Raw genomic sequence first — 14,275 nt, forward strand, 5'->3', positions numbered from 1 at the left:
TCACCAACTTCTCTCCTCCTCGTCCTGCCGCAAAGTGACTCTGCCCTCTAATCCTTGCCTATGATTATCTTAATACCAAACATTCAGCCAGCATCAACTGGGAGAAGAGCCATTTATTCAATGCTAATAGAGTCATGGTCTCATATCAAATAAGTAATTAGCCTTAAGTGCTTAGTTGTCTGATTCAAGTATACCTTTTGGAGTTTCCGCCCTCTGCAGAATTTTAGAAAAATTAGATATGCAAATCGCTAACAGTTACCAAAATGAATATATATGTCCTTTGCTACACATGACACATTTCCAAAAACTGCATCTGTACTAGGGCATAAAAACCTTCCAAACAATTCAATAAGACTGAAGATATGCTTTTCTGACCACAAGGCAATAATACTCATAATCAACAAGAAAACTTTGAGTTCAAACTTAAACGGAATTAAAATAATTTAATATTAAATAATTGATGGGTCAAAGAACAAAAATGGAAACTTCATTAAAGAAAATGACAACATTGGCTTAACATATTAAGACTTTGGAAATATAGCCAAAGCAATTAGGGGAAAATATATAGCACTTCATGTACAAAAGAGAGAAAAAAATAAATGAGTGAATTAGGCATATAATTAAAAGTACTAGAAAACAAACAAGCAAAACCCATACTGCATTCTACCCTCAGACCTCATAGCTCACTAACTTTTTCAACTCAACAACAACAAATGAGAAATTCTTAAAAGAAGTTAGAATCAAAAATATATCTGAAGTAATAAAATTAGAGCTTTTGTTAAAAAAAAAAAAACTAATAAAATAAACCATTGCCTGGTTTAAGTAGATTTTTAAAAAGAAAGAAAACAAAATTGCTATTATCCAAATAAAAATAAATTCACAACAAAGGAAATAATTTAAAATCATTTTTCTCAACTATATATTGTCAAAAATAATATACCAGATTAGCAAATTAAGAAATAAAGGAATTAAGTAACCAAATTTTTTTTTTCTTTTTTGAGGGGGATTCATCAAACCAAAGATGAACTCCTTTTCTCCTAAAATCACAAGACCAAATAAATTTATAAGTGAATTATTTAATTTAAATAATAATCTCAATATGACAGCAAAAATCAGAAAAGAAAACATCATATTAAATTTGTTATGTTACACAAATATAGACTTGATGGCTAACCTAGGGAAAAGTGGAGAAAAAAGTATAGACCAATACCTCAATGAATATTAATGAAAAAATATTAAGTAAAACATAAAACAAATAAGCTACATCAACATACTAAAAATGGCCCATTTATATTTATATAGGATTGGTTCATTTAGGAAAACTATAAACATAAAATGTCAAATTAATAACTAAAACAATAAAAATCATGCCTATATAAGGAGATGCTAAATAAGTTTCTGACAAAGTACCAATTTCTATTAAAAAACCAATAAAAATCATAAAAATAGATGGATTTTTCCTTTATATGGCAAATAATATCTATCTAAAACCAAGATCCAGCAATATATATAATGGGGAAATAATAGAAGACTTTACATTGAGATCATGATTAAAGTAAGAATGACCATTAACACTATTGTTTGACATAGTTCCAGAAATGCCAAATATGACAATGAGATAAAGAATGTAAGTATAACCAACAAGGAAATTATTACTTTTTTCTCAATACTTTGAGTCGTATTATTCAAAGATCATAAAAGATTCACCTAAAAGTTAATTGAAACAATAATCAGCAATAGTAGCAAGATATAAACCCACATAAATTGTCAACTTTTCTGTAAATTACTAAAAATAACCCAACAGGAAAAGATATACATTCCATAAAATATTTGGTGGTTTATTTGCCAAAATACACATAGGAACTATACAAATACAGAATACTCTTTATAGGAACAAAGACTTTCCTAAATCATAAAGATTAGTATTACCTGAAGCTAATATAATAATATCCATAGCAAATATAATTACTGTGATAAACAGATTAATTGCTTAATACCATGCCAAATAAATTACTGAAAGATTACTTTATAGAACTAAGGAAAAATAATAGCAAAATTAATCTGGAGGAACAAAAGGTCAGAATCTCTGGCGAAATAGTAAAAATATGGGAAGGATGTTAGCCTACCAGATCTCAAATTATACTATAAATCTGTAATCAATAAAATTATTTTGTACTAGTGTAATTTAAAAACAGAAAACTCAATTAGTAAAACCGATTAGGTACAAAGCACAGAAGTAAATAAACACAGTAATATATTGTTCAATAAGACACAAACTTCTGAGGCAAGGAGTCACTATTTGACAAATTTATATACATTGTGTACCATTATTATTATTATATATACATATTATACACACACACACACATACACATACACACATATATGGAAAACTAGAAACTAGGTTAGCACATATCAGACATAAAAATGCTGGGAAAACCGGAAGCCAAGCTGGCAGAAATTAAGTTTAGACCAGCGAATCATACCCCAAACCATAAAAAGCCCCAAATAGATTCATGACTTAGATTTAAACATTACATCTTAAATAATCGAGGAATAAGATAAATATCTTTTATAACTGTAAGAGAAGAATTTTTATCCAAAGGATAGAAGAGGTTACAGGGAATTGACAATTATTTTTACAATGTAAAAGAAAATTTAAAAGGTCATTGGATCATTTTTAAAACTGTGCAGAAGAGAAAAAGTTCAGAGGAAAATAAAGACAAGCAGGATGACTTTGCAACTAAATATTGAATTTATTAAGTAGAATAGGGTGGGGCAATAGGGTCTGATGAGCAGGTATCAATATATTCTGTTAATGCTGGCTGCAAAACCCATCTGGCATTCTACCCTGGGATCTCATAGCTCACTCACTCTTTCAGACCTCTCAAAGGTCACAAGTTGATTACTAGCTCCAATCCTCTTCTCTAAAACCTGAAAGAACTAACTTAGAAGCCAAGAACCAATGTTTATATTCACATCACATGGTTGTCTGAGAAAGAAATGACCCAAGGTCTCTCCTTATAATATCAGGCAGCCCAAAAGAACTCAGACTGAAAGAATAGACTAGTACCTTTGAATATATTCCAATCTCAGTTAAATAGCCAGTTCAAAAGCCTTTTCATCACATGGCTAATAGATCTGAGCCACTTATAGAATTGCTCTGCATATACTCCAAATATTTCTAATACATTTCTATATCATCTATATCATCAGACCTTATAGGAAGCATCATGCTGCACCCCATCCTCTTCCAACTGGAGGACTGCATCAACTAAACACATTATTGTCTGTTCAGCCCTTTATTATATCATACTTTCAACAACAACAAAAAAGCTGTATGTAGGTAATCCATTATTTCGCATAGTCTTTTTTTCTATTCTCATTTATATATATATATATAAACGTGATTATTATAAACATATAAATAAAATATAAACATAAATAACATAAACAAATATGTAAATTGTATATGTTCATTTTCATTAGTGTTTTTAAGGTCAGAATAACAAAAAAATAAGAGTTATTTTTACAAAAAGAATTCTTTGTTTTCTCCAAAGTGCCAACTATTAGAATAAGTTTTTCCAGATAATCATAATTATAAGTGTTCTTTTCCTTCTCAAAATATCTTATAGTCATTGAGCTATGTATATGTTATATCCTCTCAATAAAATGTAAGCTTTTTGTGGGTAGAGTCTATTTCTTCTTATTTAACTTTGGTAAGGGCTGTCTTTTTTTTTTTTTTTTAATCTTTGTATTCCTAGCACAGGTCCGTGAATATAAGTAGGTGCTTAATAAATGTATGTTGAACTTAATCCTATTTTATAAAGAGGAAAATTTAAGACAGAGTTCTTTTTTTTTTCCTTTCTTTTGAAAAGAACCAATAACAGAATGATGTTGACTTATAGGTGATCTTATTTTTTTTTTAATTTTTATTTTTTGCTGAGGCAATTGGGGCTAAGTGACTTGCCCAGAGTCACAGAGCTAGCAAGGTGATGTCTTATCTTGCTCATTAATTGGATTTAATGGAATTTACCCAAAGTCTTCATCTTCTTTGTCTTACAGTAATTAAAGTCCAGTGGCAGGACAAAAGTCAAGATAACTAGTGATGGGCTGGCATGCAGAGTATGACCTTGCCATCTTTGATAGCTGACCAAGCTGTAAACTCTCCACCAAGCCTGCTTCAGCTACCTTCATGGCTGTCAGGACAAATTGTTCTGCCCATTCCTTCTAAGAGAAATCTTTATATATTTGAAGTAACCATCCTCCAGCTCACCTATGGAATGAGGCCTATTGGTTACCGTCAAACCTGGTTTAACCCTTCTGCCAAGACAGTTACTAGGTGTGTTCATTGCACATGCTACAGCTTCTTGGAGCCACAGGTGAGAGTTGAGTGACAGGTAGATACCAAAAGTGAATGAACATTCTTGAAAAACGCTTGGCAAACCCTCATATCAGAGACTCTAGTCTTCCCTAAGCACCCTATACATACAGTGACATCACCAGAGATAGGTAAAAAGTCCTTGGTTAAATAAGTAATGAAAACCATGTTCCCATTTTGTAGAAACCAATTTTTTTTTCATCTAAAATTTTTCTTCATTTTCAGTTTTCATGTTTTTTTCATTTTTATTCATTTTAAATCCACAATTTATTTTTACCACTCATAATTTTTTTTTTGCTTTTGTAAACATTTGATATCTTTTGTTTCTACATCATCTTGTGTGATCTTAGATAAGTTACATAAGCCTCTGCCTCAGTTTTCCCAACTGTAAAATGGGAATAATAATAGCATCTGTCTCCCTATGATGATAAAATGAAATATTTATAAAGAGCTTAGTAGAGTGCTTGGCTTATAGTAAGCAATATATATAAATGCTATTGATTATTAAATCACCTGAGAGCTAACCTAGCTAAGGTCAGACTATCAGAGATACTCATCATTATGTTGGCACTGTCCCCAGTTTAAATACCAACTGTCCCCAGTTTAAATACCCTATTACAATTACATCATTACAGTATACTGAAAATGTGTGAACTAGAGAACCACTATATCACCATGCTAAGTAAGTATATATGTGAACTAGAGAACAATCATCTCATCAATTTTACTGAGTTAACACCTTGTTTCAAGTATGCTTGTTCAGAGTTCCAGCCCTCTCCAGGTATATAGCATCTTCCTTCATAAATCCTTTGTAACTGATTTAAGTATACTCAGAATAATTTAATCATTTCCAATTGTTCTTTGAATAATATTGCTGTTGTATTCAGCATACTCTTGGTTGTGCTTCATTATTTCATGCAAGTCTTTGCATATTTTTCTCAAATTTATCAGCTCCTCATATTTTTACAGAATCATATGCCACAACTTGTTTAGCCATTGCCTTGATTTCCAGTTCTTTGCCAGGTCCTCAATAATTATTGGGTTTTTGTAAAAGTATCCTGAGACCACAAAGTTTGAAAACATGCTGTAGAGAGTTTAGAGCCAACTAGTAATTACATAGGCTAAGTGGACTTTTTTGTACTCAATTATTCACCAATCAAGATAGCCAGGGCCTAGGGCAAGAGCTTCAAATTGAGTAGATTAACTTCCCCAGAAATGCAGGACATGGATTCGGGATGTCCAGGGTAGGGAGCCAGGTGGAAATAAACAATATTGCCAGTCAAGATGACCGGGGAGACCCCTAGATGCCTGGATGGAATGTGAATATAAACAATGATCAGTGTAGTAGAAGGACTAGGCAAGTTGGCAAAATATTGAATCCTTGAAGGAAAAAGAACTTGATAGTTAAATTTTAAGATATTTTAATCCTATAACAAACCAAGTTATCTATACATTTACAAGTCCTAAAAGGGCTAGAAATCCTCTCTTTGCAACTACTAGGTAGGAAGATGGCCTTATGCCAAGGTAAGAATAAAATCTATAAAGCTTGAAACTAGTCTTTTCAGGCATAGTATTCTGAGGATATGGGAGTTAATATAGCTAAACAAAATCTAAATCCTCTGTCAAGGTCCAGTTAAGGAAGCCAGAATTATTTATTAAAGAAAATGCCTGAGATAACAGAAAATTATCATGATAAAGTATTTGGAGGACCTTCTATTTTTCTTGGGATAGCTTAACTACCTTTCATGTCCACTTCTGTGGTGGATTCTGTGGACTCTGTCAACTCTTACCTGTGGATCCAAGAAGCTGTACCATGTACAATGGCCATACCAGTAAAACCATTTCAGCAGACCAGTTATTATAGGTTACCCTCAACCTGGAACAGCCTAATGCTGAAATAGTTTTATTGGGTCCACAGGTGAGTTAGGAGGATGTTTACCCTAAGCATGTGAAGACTTTCCATAGAGGAATGGGCATATGAGAATAAAATATTCCAACAGCCATAAAGGAAGCTAAAGCGGATACTGTGGAGATCTTAAGAGCCTAACACAATCATGAAAAACACCAACGTCATCCACTGCATTCTAAGCCATCACTACTTGACTTTTGTCCGACCATTGGACTTCAATGATTCTAGAAAACCGCATTTACTTAAGTCTAATTAATAAACAAGAAATCACCCAATCCCCATATCATGATGTCATTGATCTTCAAAATGAAAGATAAATAACAACAACTTCTGTGTAACAATAGGATGTATGTTGCCCTATAAATATGTAAAGAAAAGCATATCCTACATTATAACCCCCTTAATTATCTTCCTAACTTCTAATCTTTAGTTAGCTGCATAAATTGTGCACTGATAAATTTCTTTTTACTACTACAAAATAATGACATAAAAAGCCTTTTGAAACATGAGAAAGGAGAAGAAAGTTCAGGTAGGGAAATAAACAGACAAGCAGGGCAATGTTGGAACTATCATGTTAAGTTTGAAATATGAAAAAAAAAAACTTTACAAAGTGGCAATTCAAGGTTTTCACTCAGACCTCGTTTTCTGTTCTTTGTACTGGGAAATGGTACTGTTTGTGGATGTTTTTCACAGTCACAATAATAAAAAAGACCAAAATCATAGAAGAAAGAATAATTTTAAAGCCCTTTATATAGAAAGTTTTTTAGATACAGACCTATATCTTCCTACATTCTATAAGATCTCCTTCATCTATATAATCTGTAATAGTCCTTTCATAAGCAGTATGGATTCAAAGTGTGTTGTCATTTTTCACATCCAAAAATGATACTATAGACAGTGTTACTTCCTGTATGGATAATTATGACTATAAGGAATTATGTTTGAATGACAGCTCTGTCTTGTAGTTGCATAAAGACAGCAGGTGGTGATTAATGAGATTTTCCTGTTTTCAATCTTATTCTAATTAGACTTATGACTTATGATTTTTATAGTTTAAGATTATGTGTACATATGAATGTATATCCATATGTATGTCTGTATAGATGTATGCGTGAATAATTGTAATATATTAGTTCCTTCTCAAAGCAATGGTTTTTTCTGTTTTTTTTTTTTCTTTTTCTATTTGGTATCTAGGTTTTATTTTTATTTTTTTTTAATTTATTTATGTTTTTTGCTGAAGTAATTGGGGTTAAGTGATTTGCCTAGGGATGCCCAGCTAGGAAGTGTTAAGTATCTAAGGTCAGATTTGAACTCAGGTCCTCCTAACTTCAGTGCTGGTGCTCTATCCACTATTCCACCTAGCTGCTCCAGTGTCTAAGTTTTAAATAAAAAAAAATAGGAAAAAAAAATAAGTTAAATTATGGAAACCTTCCCACTAGAAAATAGGCATAACATTCATGTAGTAAGGAATATATGGAAGTTTTCAGACTATTAAATGAACTTTAAAAAAACAAGGGTAACACTGAAATCTCTGAGAATTCTGGCTCTGGAGCCCTTGCTAGATCCCAAAGTTTTATGTGACTGTTTTGAATAATCAGTTATGCAGAACAAATCCCAATTGGTATAAAATTCTCCATCATCAGACCATAATGCCATCCAATAAATAAAGCATTTAATTAAGATGCTACGTGGAGTACAAATAACACTACAGAGAAAGCTATTTAAATTGTGGGTTCTCTTTTCCCCCAACTCCCCAGATTGGGGTCATGAGGAGGAAACCAACTGGAGAAAATTAATGGGAAAAGATAGAATTGTTAACAATTTCCATCATCTCTCCTTTATATGAGCTCAATAACTGACATGGATATCTGTTAACTTCTCCACTGAGTTCTAATATCATCAGGATTTTGGGTTTAGGATTTACTTTCTTAGAGGGTGAGATAGATTTCTATACTCAATTGAGTGGGAATAACCCTCTTTAAGGCAATTTTGATAACAATAGAGTTCACTTACCTTCCTCTTCTTCCCTTCTATTGTAAAAGCTTTTTCTTGCCTCTTTTATGTAATATAATTTACCCCATTCTACCTCTCCTTTTCCTTTTCTCCCAGTACATTCCTCTTTCATCTCTTAATTTTTTTTGTTAGACACCATCCCTTTATATTCAACTCACAATCCTTTATATATATAAACTTCTAACTGCCCTAATAATAAAAAAAGTTATGTTACAAATGTCATTTTCCTTTGTAAGAATGTAAATAGCTTAATTTTATTGAAGTCCTTATGATTTCCCTTTTCTAATTATCTTATGCTTTTTTTGAGTCTTGTATTTGAAAATCAAATTTTCTATTCTGTTCTGCTCTTTTCATCTTTTCATGCTTGAAAGTTTTCATCTTTTCATGCTTGAAAGTTCTCTATTTCACATATCCATTTTTTTCTCCAATGGATTACACTAAATTTTTCTGGGTAAGTAATTCTTGGTTGTAAACCTAGCTCCTTTGTTCTCTGAAATATCATATTCCAAGCCTTTAATGTAGAAGCTGCAATTTTTTGTATTATCCTGACTGTGGCTCCATTTTACTTAGATTGTTTCTTTCTGGTTGCTTGCAATATTTTCTCCTTGATTTAGGAGCTCTTGAATTTGGCTATAATATTCCTGGGAGCTTTTAGTGTGGGATAAGGGGATTGGTGGATTCTTTTCATTTCTATTTTACTCTCTGGTTCTAGAATATCAGGGAAATTTCCCTTGACAATTTCTTGAAAGATGATGGATAGGTTCTTTTTTTAATCATGGAAGTCCAATAATTTTAAAATTCTCTCTTTCTATTTTCCAGGTCAGTTGTTTTACCAATGAAGCATTTCATATTGTCTTCTATTTTTTTTTTTTCTTTTGGTTTTATTTTATTATTTCTTGATGTCTCATAAAGTCATTAGCTTCCATTTATTCAGTTCTAATTTTTAAGTAATTATTTTCTTCAGTGAGCTTTTGTACCTACTTTTCCATTTGGCCAATTCTATCCCTTAAGGAGTAAAAGCTCTTTAATGAATTTTTGTGCCTCTTTTTTCATTTGGTCAGTTCTGCTTTTTAAGGCATTTTCCTCATTGGGTTTTTGTACTTCTTACTTTTTGACCTCATCTATTTGTAAGGTGTTATTTTCTTTAGCATTTTTTGGTGTGTGTCTTCTTTACCAAGCTATTGATTCTTTTTTTCATTATTTTTTTGCATCACTGTCATTTCTCTTCCCAATTGTTCCTTTACTTCTCTTACTTGATTTTCAAAATCCTTTTTGAGCTTTTCCATGGCCTGAGACCAATTCATATATTTCTTGGAGGCTTTGCATCCGGGTAACTTTGTTATCTTTTTTATGAATGTATACTTTGATCTTCCTTGTCACCATAGTAACTTTCTATGGTCAGAATTTTTTTCTATTGTTTGTTCATTTTCCCCAGGTTCTTTCTTGACTTTTAACTCTTTGTTAAAGTAGAGTTCTGTTTCCAGAGTGAAAGGTCATGGAAAGGTGTTTTATACATGAAAGGTGTTTTATACAGCTATTTTTAGAGATCTACTAAAGACTTGTAAATTTTTAGTTCTTCCAAGGTGGTATAATCTAAGGAGAGGTGTATTTATTCCTTCCTTGGCCTGTGCTCTAGTCTGTAAGTGACCACAAGTACTCTCTTCTGCCCTGGAATTGTGATAAGGTCCCTGCTTCTCTATAATTCCAAGATCTGGGACCATCACCCAGGACTGGGATCTGGATCTAAGGATGGATTGTGCTCCATATTCTTGCTCAGATGCAACAGATTTTTCCTGCTGATTTTCTAAGTTGTCTTTGACCGAGAGTTATTTCACTCCATACTTTTGTGAATTCTGTTGCTCTAGGAATTGTTTTACAGCAATTTTTAAAGGTGTTTGGAAAGGATTGGGGGAGAGAGAATCACTGCGTTTTCTCTGACATCTTGGCTCTGCCCGCAAGCAAAGTCACTTTTACATGCTGTTGTTTCCTATTTTTTTCTTCTATTTCCCCATGGTTCTTGCTCTCCATGTAACTTCTCTCTCCTTCTTTAGCAAGTTCCTCTAATGTAATCCTTATGTCCATACTCAAGTTTAAAGCTTTTCTAATTAACAACAGCAATCCTCCCTAATCACTGAAAATCTAAAGCTACACTGGGTAGCTATCATAAAGAATAGACATTCCGACCCCACATTACTAAAAGAAAATATTTACATTATGAAGAAGCAAGGTGATCCAACATAGCATTCTGCACCCTTTTTTATAGGGATTGTAGTATATATATCAGTGGAAAGGACCAGTCACATTAATGAGTACATAGCTCCAAGTAAGTACAAACAGGGGCATACATACATTTTCTGGGAGGGTCATGAAATAGGAGTTGTAAGTTACAGAAAATTGCTATCTATTTTTTCAACTAATGGAGAAATGCTCACATTATCTGAAATGCATTAAAAATCATTTTAAGATTCTATTTTTTTCAAAGATACACCTTTTAAAAATTATTACAGAATATAAGACTGACCTCAATTGTGAGTAAATCAAGTTTATTTGAATCTTCTAAGATTTTCTGGATCTTTCCCCCACCCATTCAAATTTATCTGTCCAAAACTTTGATTATTCTTTATCCCATCCCCATAAGTCCTTCCTCTTCCCCTCTTCTGATAGGAAATTGACAAATAAGATGTTAAATATGTTGACCATTTACTAGAAAATGAGATTTGTACTTTAATAATGGTATATAGACAATGGCTTACTTTAAAGAAGCTAATCTAATATTAAGCTTTTTAACTACTATAGTATAATAGACAATTGTGATCTAATAGCTAGAGATCTGGCCTCATAGCCACAAAGCCTTGAGGGCTTCCCTCATCTGGCTTATTCTGGCTATGTGATCCTGAACTTGTTATTGAATCTCAGTGCTGTAGGTAATTTTTAAACAGCCATTTATTATCTATCCTTACTAATTCTCCTATTCCATGGTAGGGAGTGGTGGTGAGGGAAATATCATAAAAATATGCATCGTCCAGCAAAACAAATTCTTACACTGGCCATGTCCAAAAATATATGTCTCATTTTTTCATTTTAAGCCCATCATCTTTCTTGTAGGAAATAGTGTGTTTCATCTTCAGTTCTTTGGAATCCTGGTAAAGCTTTTCAAAGTTGTTTATCTCTAGAATATTGTTACTATATAAGTTGTTCTCCCTGTCCTACTTCTCATTTTACATCAACTTGTCTTCATCCTTTCCTCTGAAACAATCCATTTTGTCATTTTTGTGGTATGATAGTATTCTATTACATTTTTATACCATAATTTGTTTAGCTATTTCCCAATAGGAGGAAGCCCTCTTGTTTCCAGTTGGCCCTACTTAAAAAGAGCTATCTAGGCAACTCTTTACAGATGAGATGTCAACCTCGATTGGCAGAGGGAATCAATGCAATCACAGGCTTGCTCTCTTATCTCTCATTCTTGGAAAATCCCTGTGATATGATGTTGGGGGAAATATTCCACAAAGAGAATAATAATATCTATTTTTCATTGCCACAATAATGCTAATGTACTACTGCTGCTACTCTTATGCAGCCATAAGAACTAGGACTGCAAATGTTGCGAAAGTCTCAGAAATATTGGCTGAGAAAATATTGGCAGCCAGCTCCAAGTCCAAATACAACAAACCTGAGTCTTGCCCCAATTCTCACAAGCTGCTGTAGATAACCAGTTCCAGGTGAACAATAAATATAAATCTTTTCCACTAAAACTATGAAATATGCTACTTAAAGAGTGTCTGGAACAAATACATCAACCATTTGTATTCAGAAGTGTTTTAAATGTAAATGATAATAAAAATTTAATTAGGAATTTGAAATAAAGCATAGTCTGGTCAAAGGTTAAATGAAAGTGTGTTGATACTTACCTCCATTCTTTGGTAGGCTTTTGATAGGCTGTTTGATAACAGCTTTCTTCTACTCTGCAACTTCTCTCTGAACCTATGACCCCTTCCTCTGACTGGTTGGTTCTTTCCAGAATGTGCCCAGCTCAGCCATATTTGCTTCTTTATTCTTCTCTGAGCACACTTCTGACTCTCCATATTTCTTTCTCCACATTGCCTATACTGAATTACTTAATCTAACCTTTTTTAGTCTCTTTTTTATATGTTGTCTTCCCCCATTAGAATATAGGCTCCTTGAGGGATCATACTGCTTTTTTATGTGTTTGTTTTCTCAGACTTTCCCTGGAACATAGTAAGTGCTTAATAAATCCTTATATGATTTATTGACTAAATGATCTAATCTGAGCAGACAAAGAATGATGAACTGAGCATGTATTGGTCAGAAATAAAAGATATAAAAGAATGAAAGAAAGATAATAAAGATATAAAAGAAAGAAGATGAAGTCTTGTATAAAAATAAAAATATATTTTGCTGTTTGGTTCTATGGAATCAATGTCACAATGTCACTCTTTTATAACTTTGAAGATATCTTTTCCTTTAGTATAAGAAACTAAAACATCAAGGGTGAATGTATTTCTATCCCTTACTTAGTACAAATAATCAACAAACCAACATGCTTCCTTTCCTACAATCAAGCTACAAAAATTAATAATTAATGTTCAATTTCCATTCTCAAAAGCCTTCAATCAGATATTGTTTACTTCATGTGAGAATTACTATCACTTCTTCTTTTGCCTTCTAGGTACCAGCCTCTCTCCTTTATAATTTATCTCATATACCACTATTACATTTTTTTCATGCTTATCACATCAAGCTAACATCATCACATCACATCTATTACGTTAACTGAAACATATTTTTAAATTTTTAAAAATTTTATATATATATATAAAATCCAGGCCAACTGATTTGGTTGGTCAGAATATAGTAATAATGAGACCAGGATTCTGATATTAATTCCCATATGTATATTCTTGTTTAGATATTCTTGTTCATAGATACTCTATGCTGAATTCAGTGTCCTCTGAGAGCCCTTTTTTGATGACAATGACAGTAGGTAAAGAGAGTCACTGCAACACATTATACTACTTATATTCCCATTCTCCTGAATGTGATACACAAAATCACAGAATTTCAAACTTGGAAGGGTTCCTCAGAAGCCAATTAGTTCAGTTTGTAGTAAAACAAGAATATTCTTTATATAATACTCTCAACAAGGGATTATCAGTTTAAAGACTGCCAATAAGTTTAAGAACTGATAGTTAAATTTTCAATGTAAGCATTTACACTTTGGAAATTGGAAAATGCTACAAATCAGGGCTTGATTTATTATTTTGTCGATTGGCTAGACTTAAAAAAAGATGGCAATGATGTTAATAATGTAGAGTAAACTTAAAAGTGTGTCATGCATACATTTTTTTTTTTTGAAGAGCTGGTTGTTAAACATTATCAGAAAATTTCCCATTTCCTTCCTTCCCATTCCACTTTGAGATAGCTCTAATTGTTAGGAAGTTTTTCCTTGCTTCAAGCTTAAATTTGCCCCTTCAAATTTATATCCATTGTTCCTGGTTCTATCTTCTGGGACTAAACAGAACAATTTTAATCCCTCTTTCATAATATCAATTCTTCAAATATCTTAAGGACTATCACATTCCTTTAAATCTTCTCCCAAGTAAATATTCCTGATCATCATATGGAATAATCTCAAAATCGTTCTCTATTCTGGTCAACCTACTCTACACTTTCCTAGAAAACTGCTCAGTTTATTAAGTACCTCCTATGTGCTAGGCATTGTGATTACTGTTGGATGTGATGCTCAGAAATAAATATGACCCATCTCTCTTTTGCTTAGACACTATGGCTTTCTTAATGCAGTTTTTTTGGGGGTAGGGAGGGATTGGCTGCTATTTCACAATGATACTAAAACAAAGCTTACAATCCATTAAAATCTCCCAGGTTCTTTTCAAGCCAAATTGCTATCTAATCATGTCTCACCAGTCTTGTACTTGTGAAGCTGATTTTTT

This window comes from Sarcophilus harrisii, chromosome 4 (genome assembly GCF_902635505.1).
Source record: "Sarcophilus harrisii chromosome 4, mSarHar1.11, whole genome shotgun sequence".
NCBI classification, from domain to species: Eukaryota; Metazoa; Chordata; class Mammalia; order Dasyuromorphia; family Dasyuridae; genus Sarcophilus; species Sarcophilus harrisii.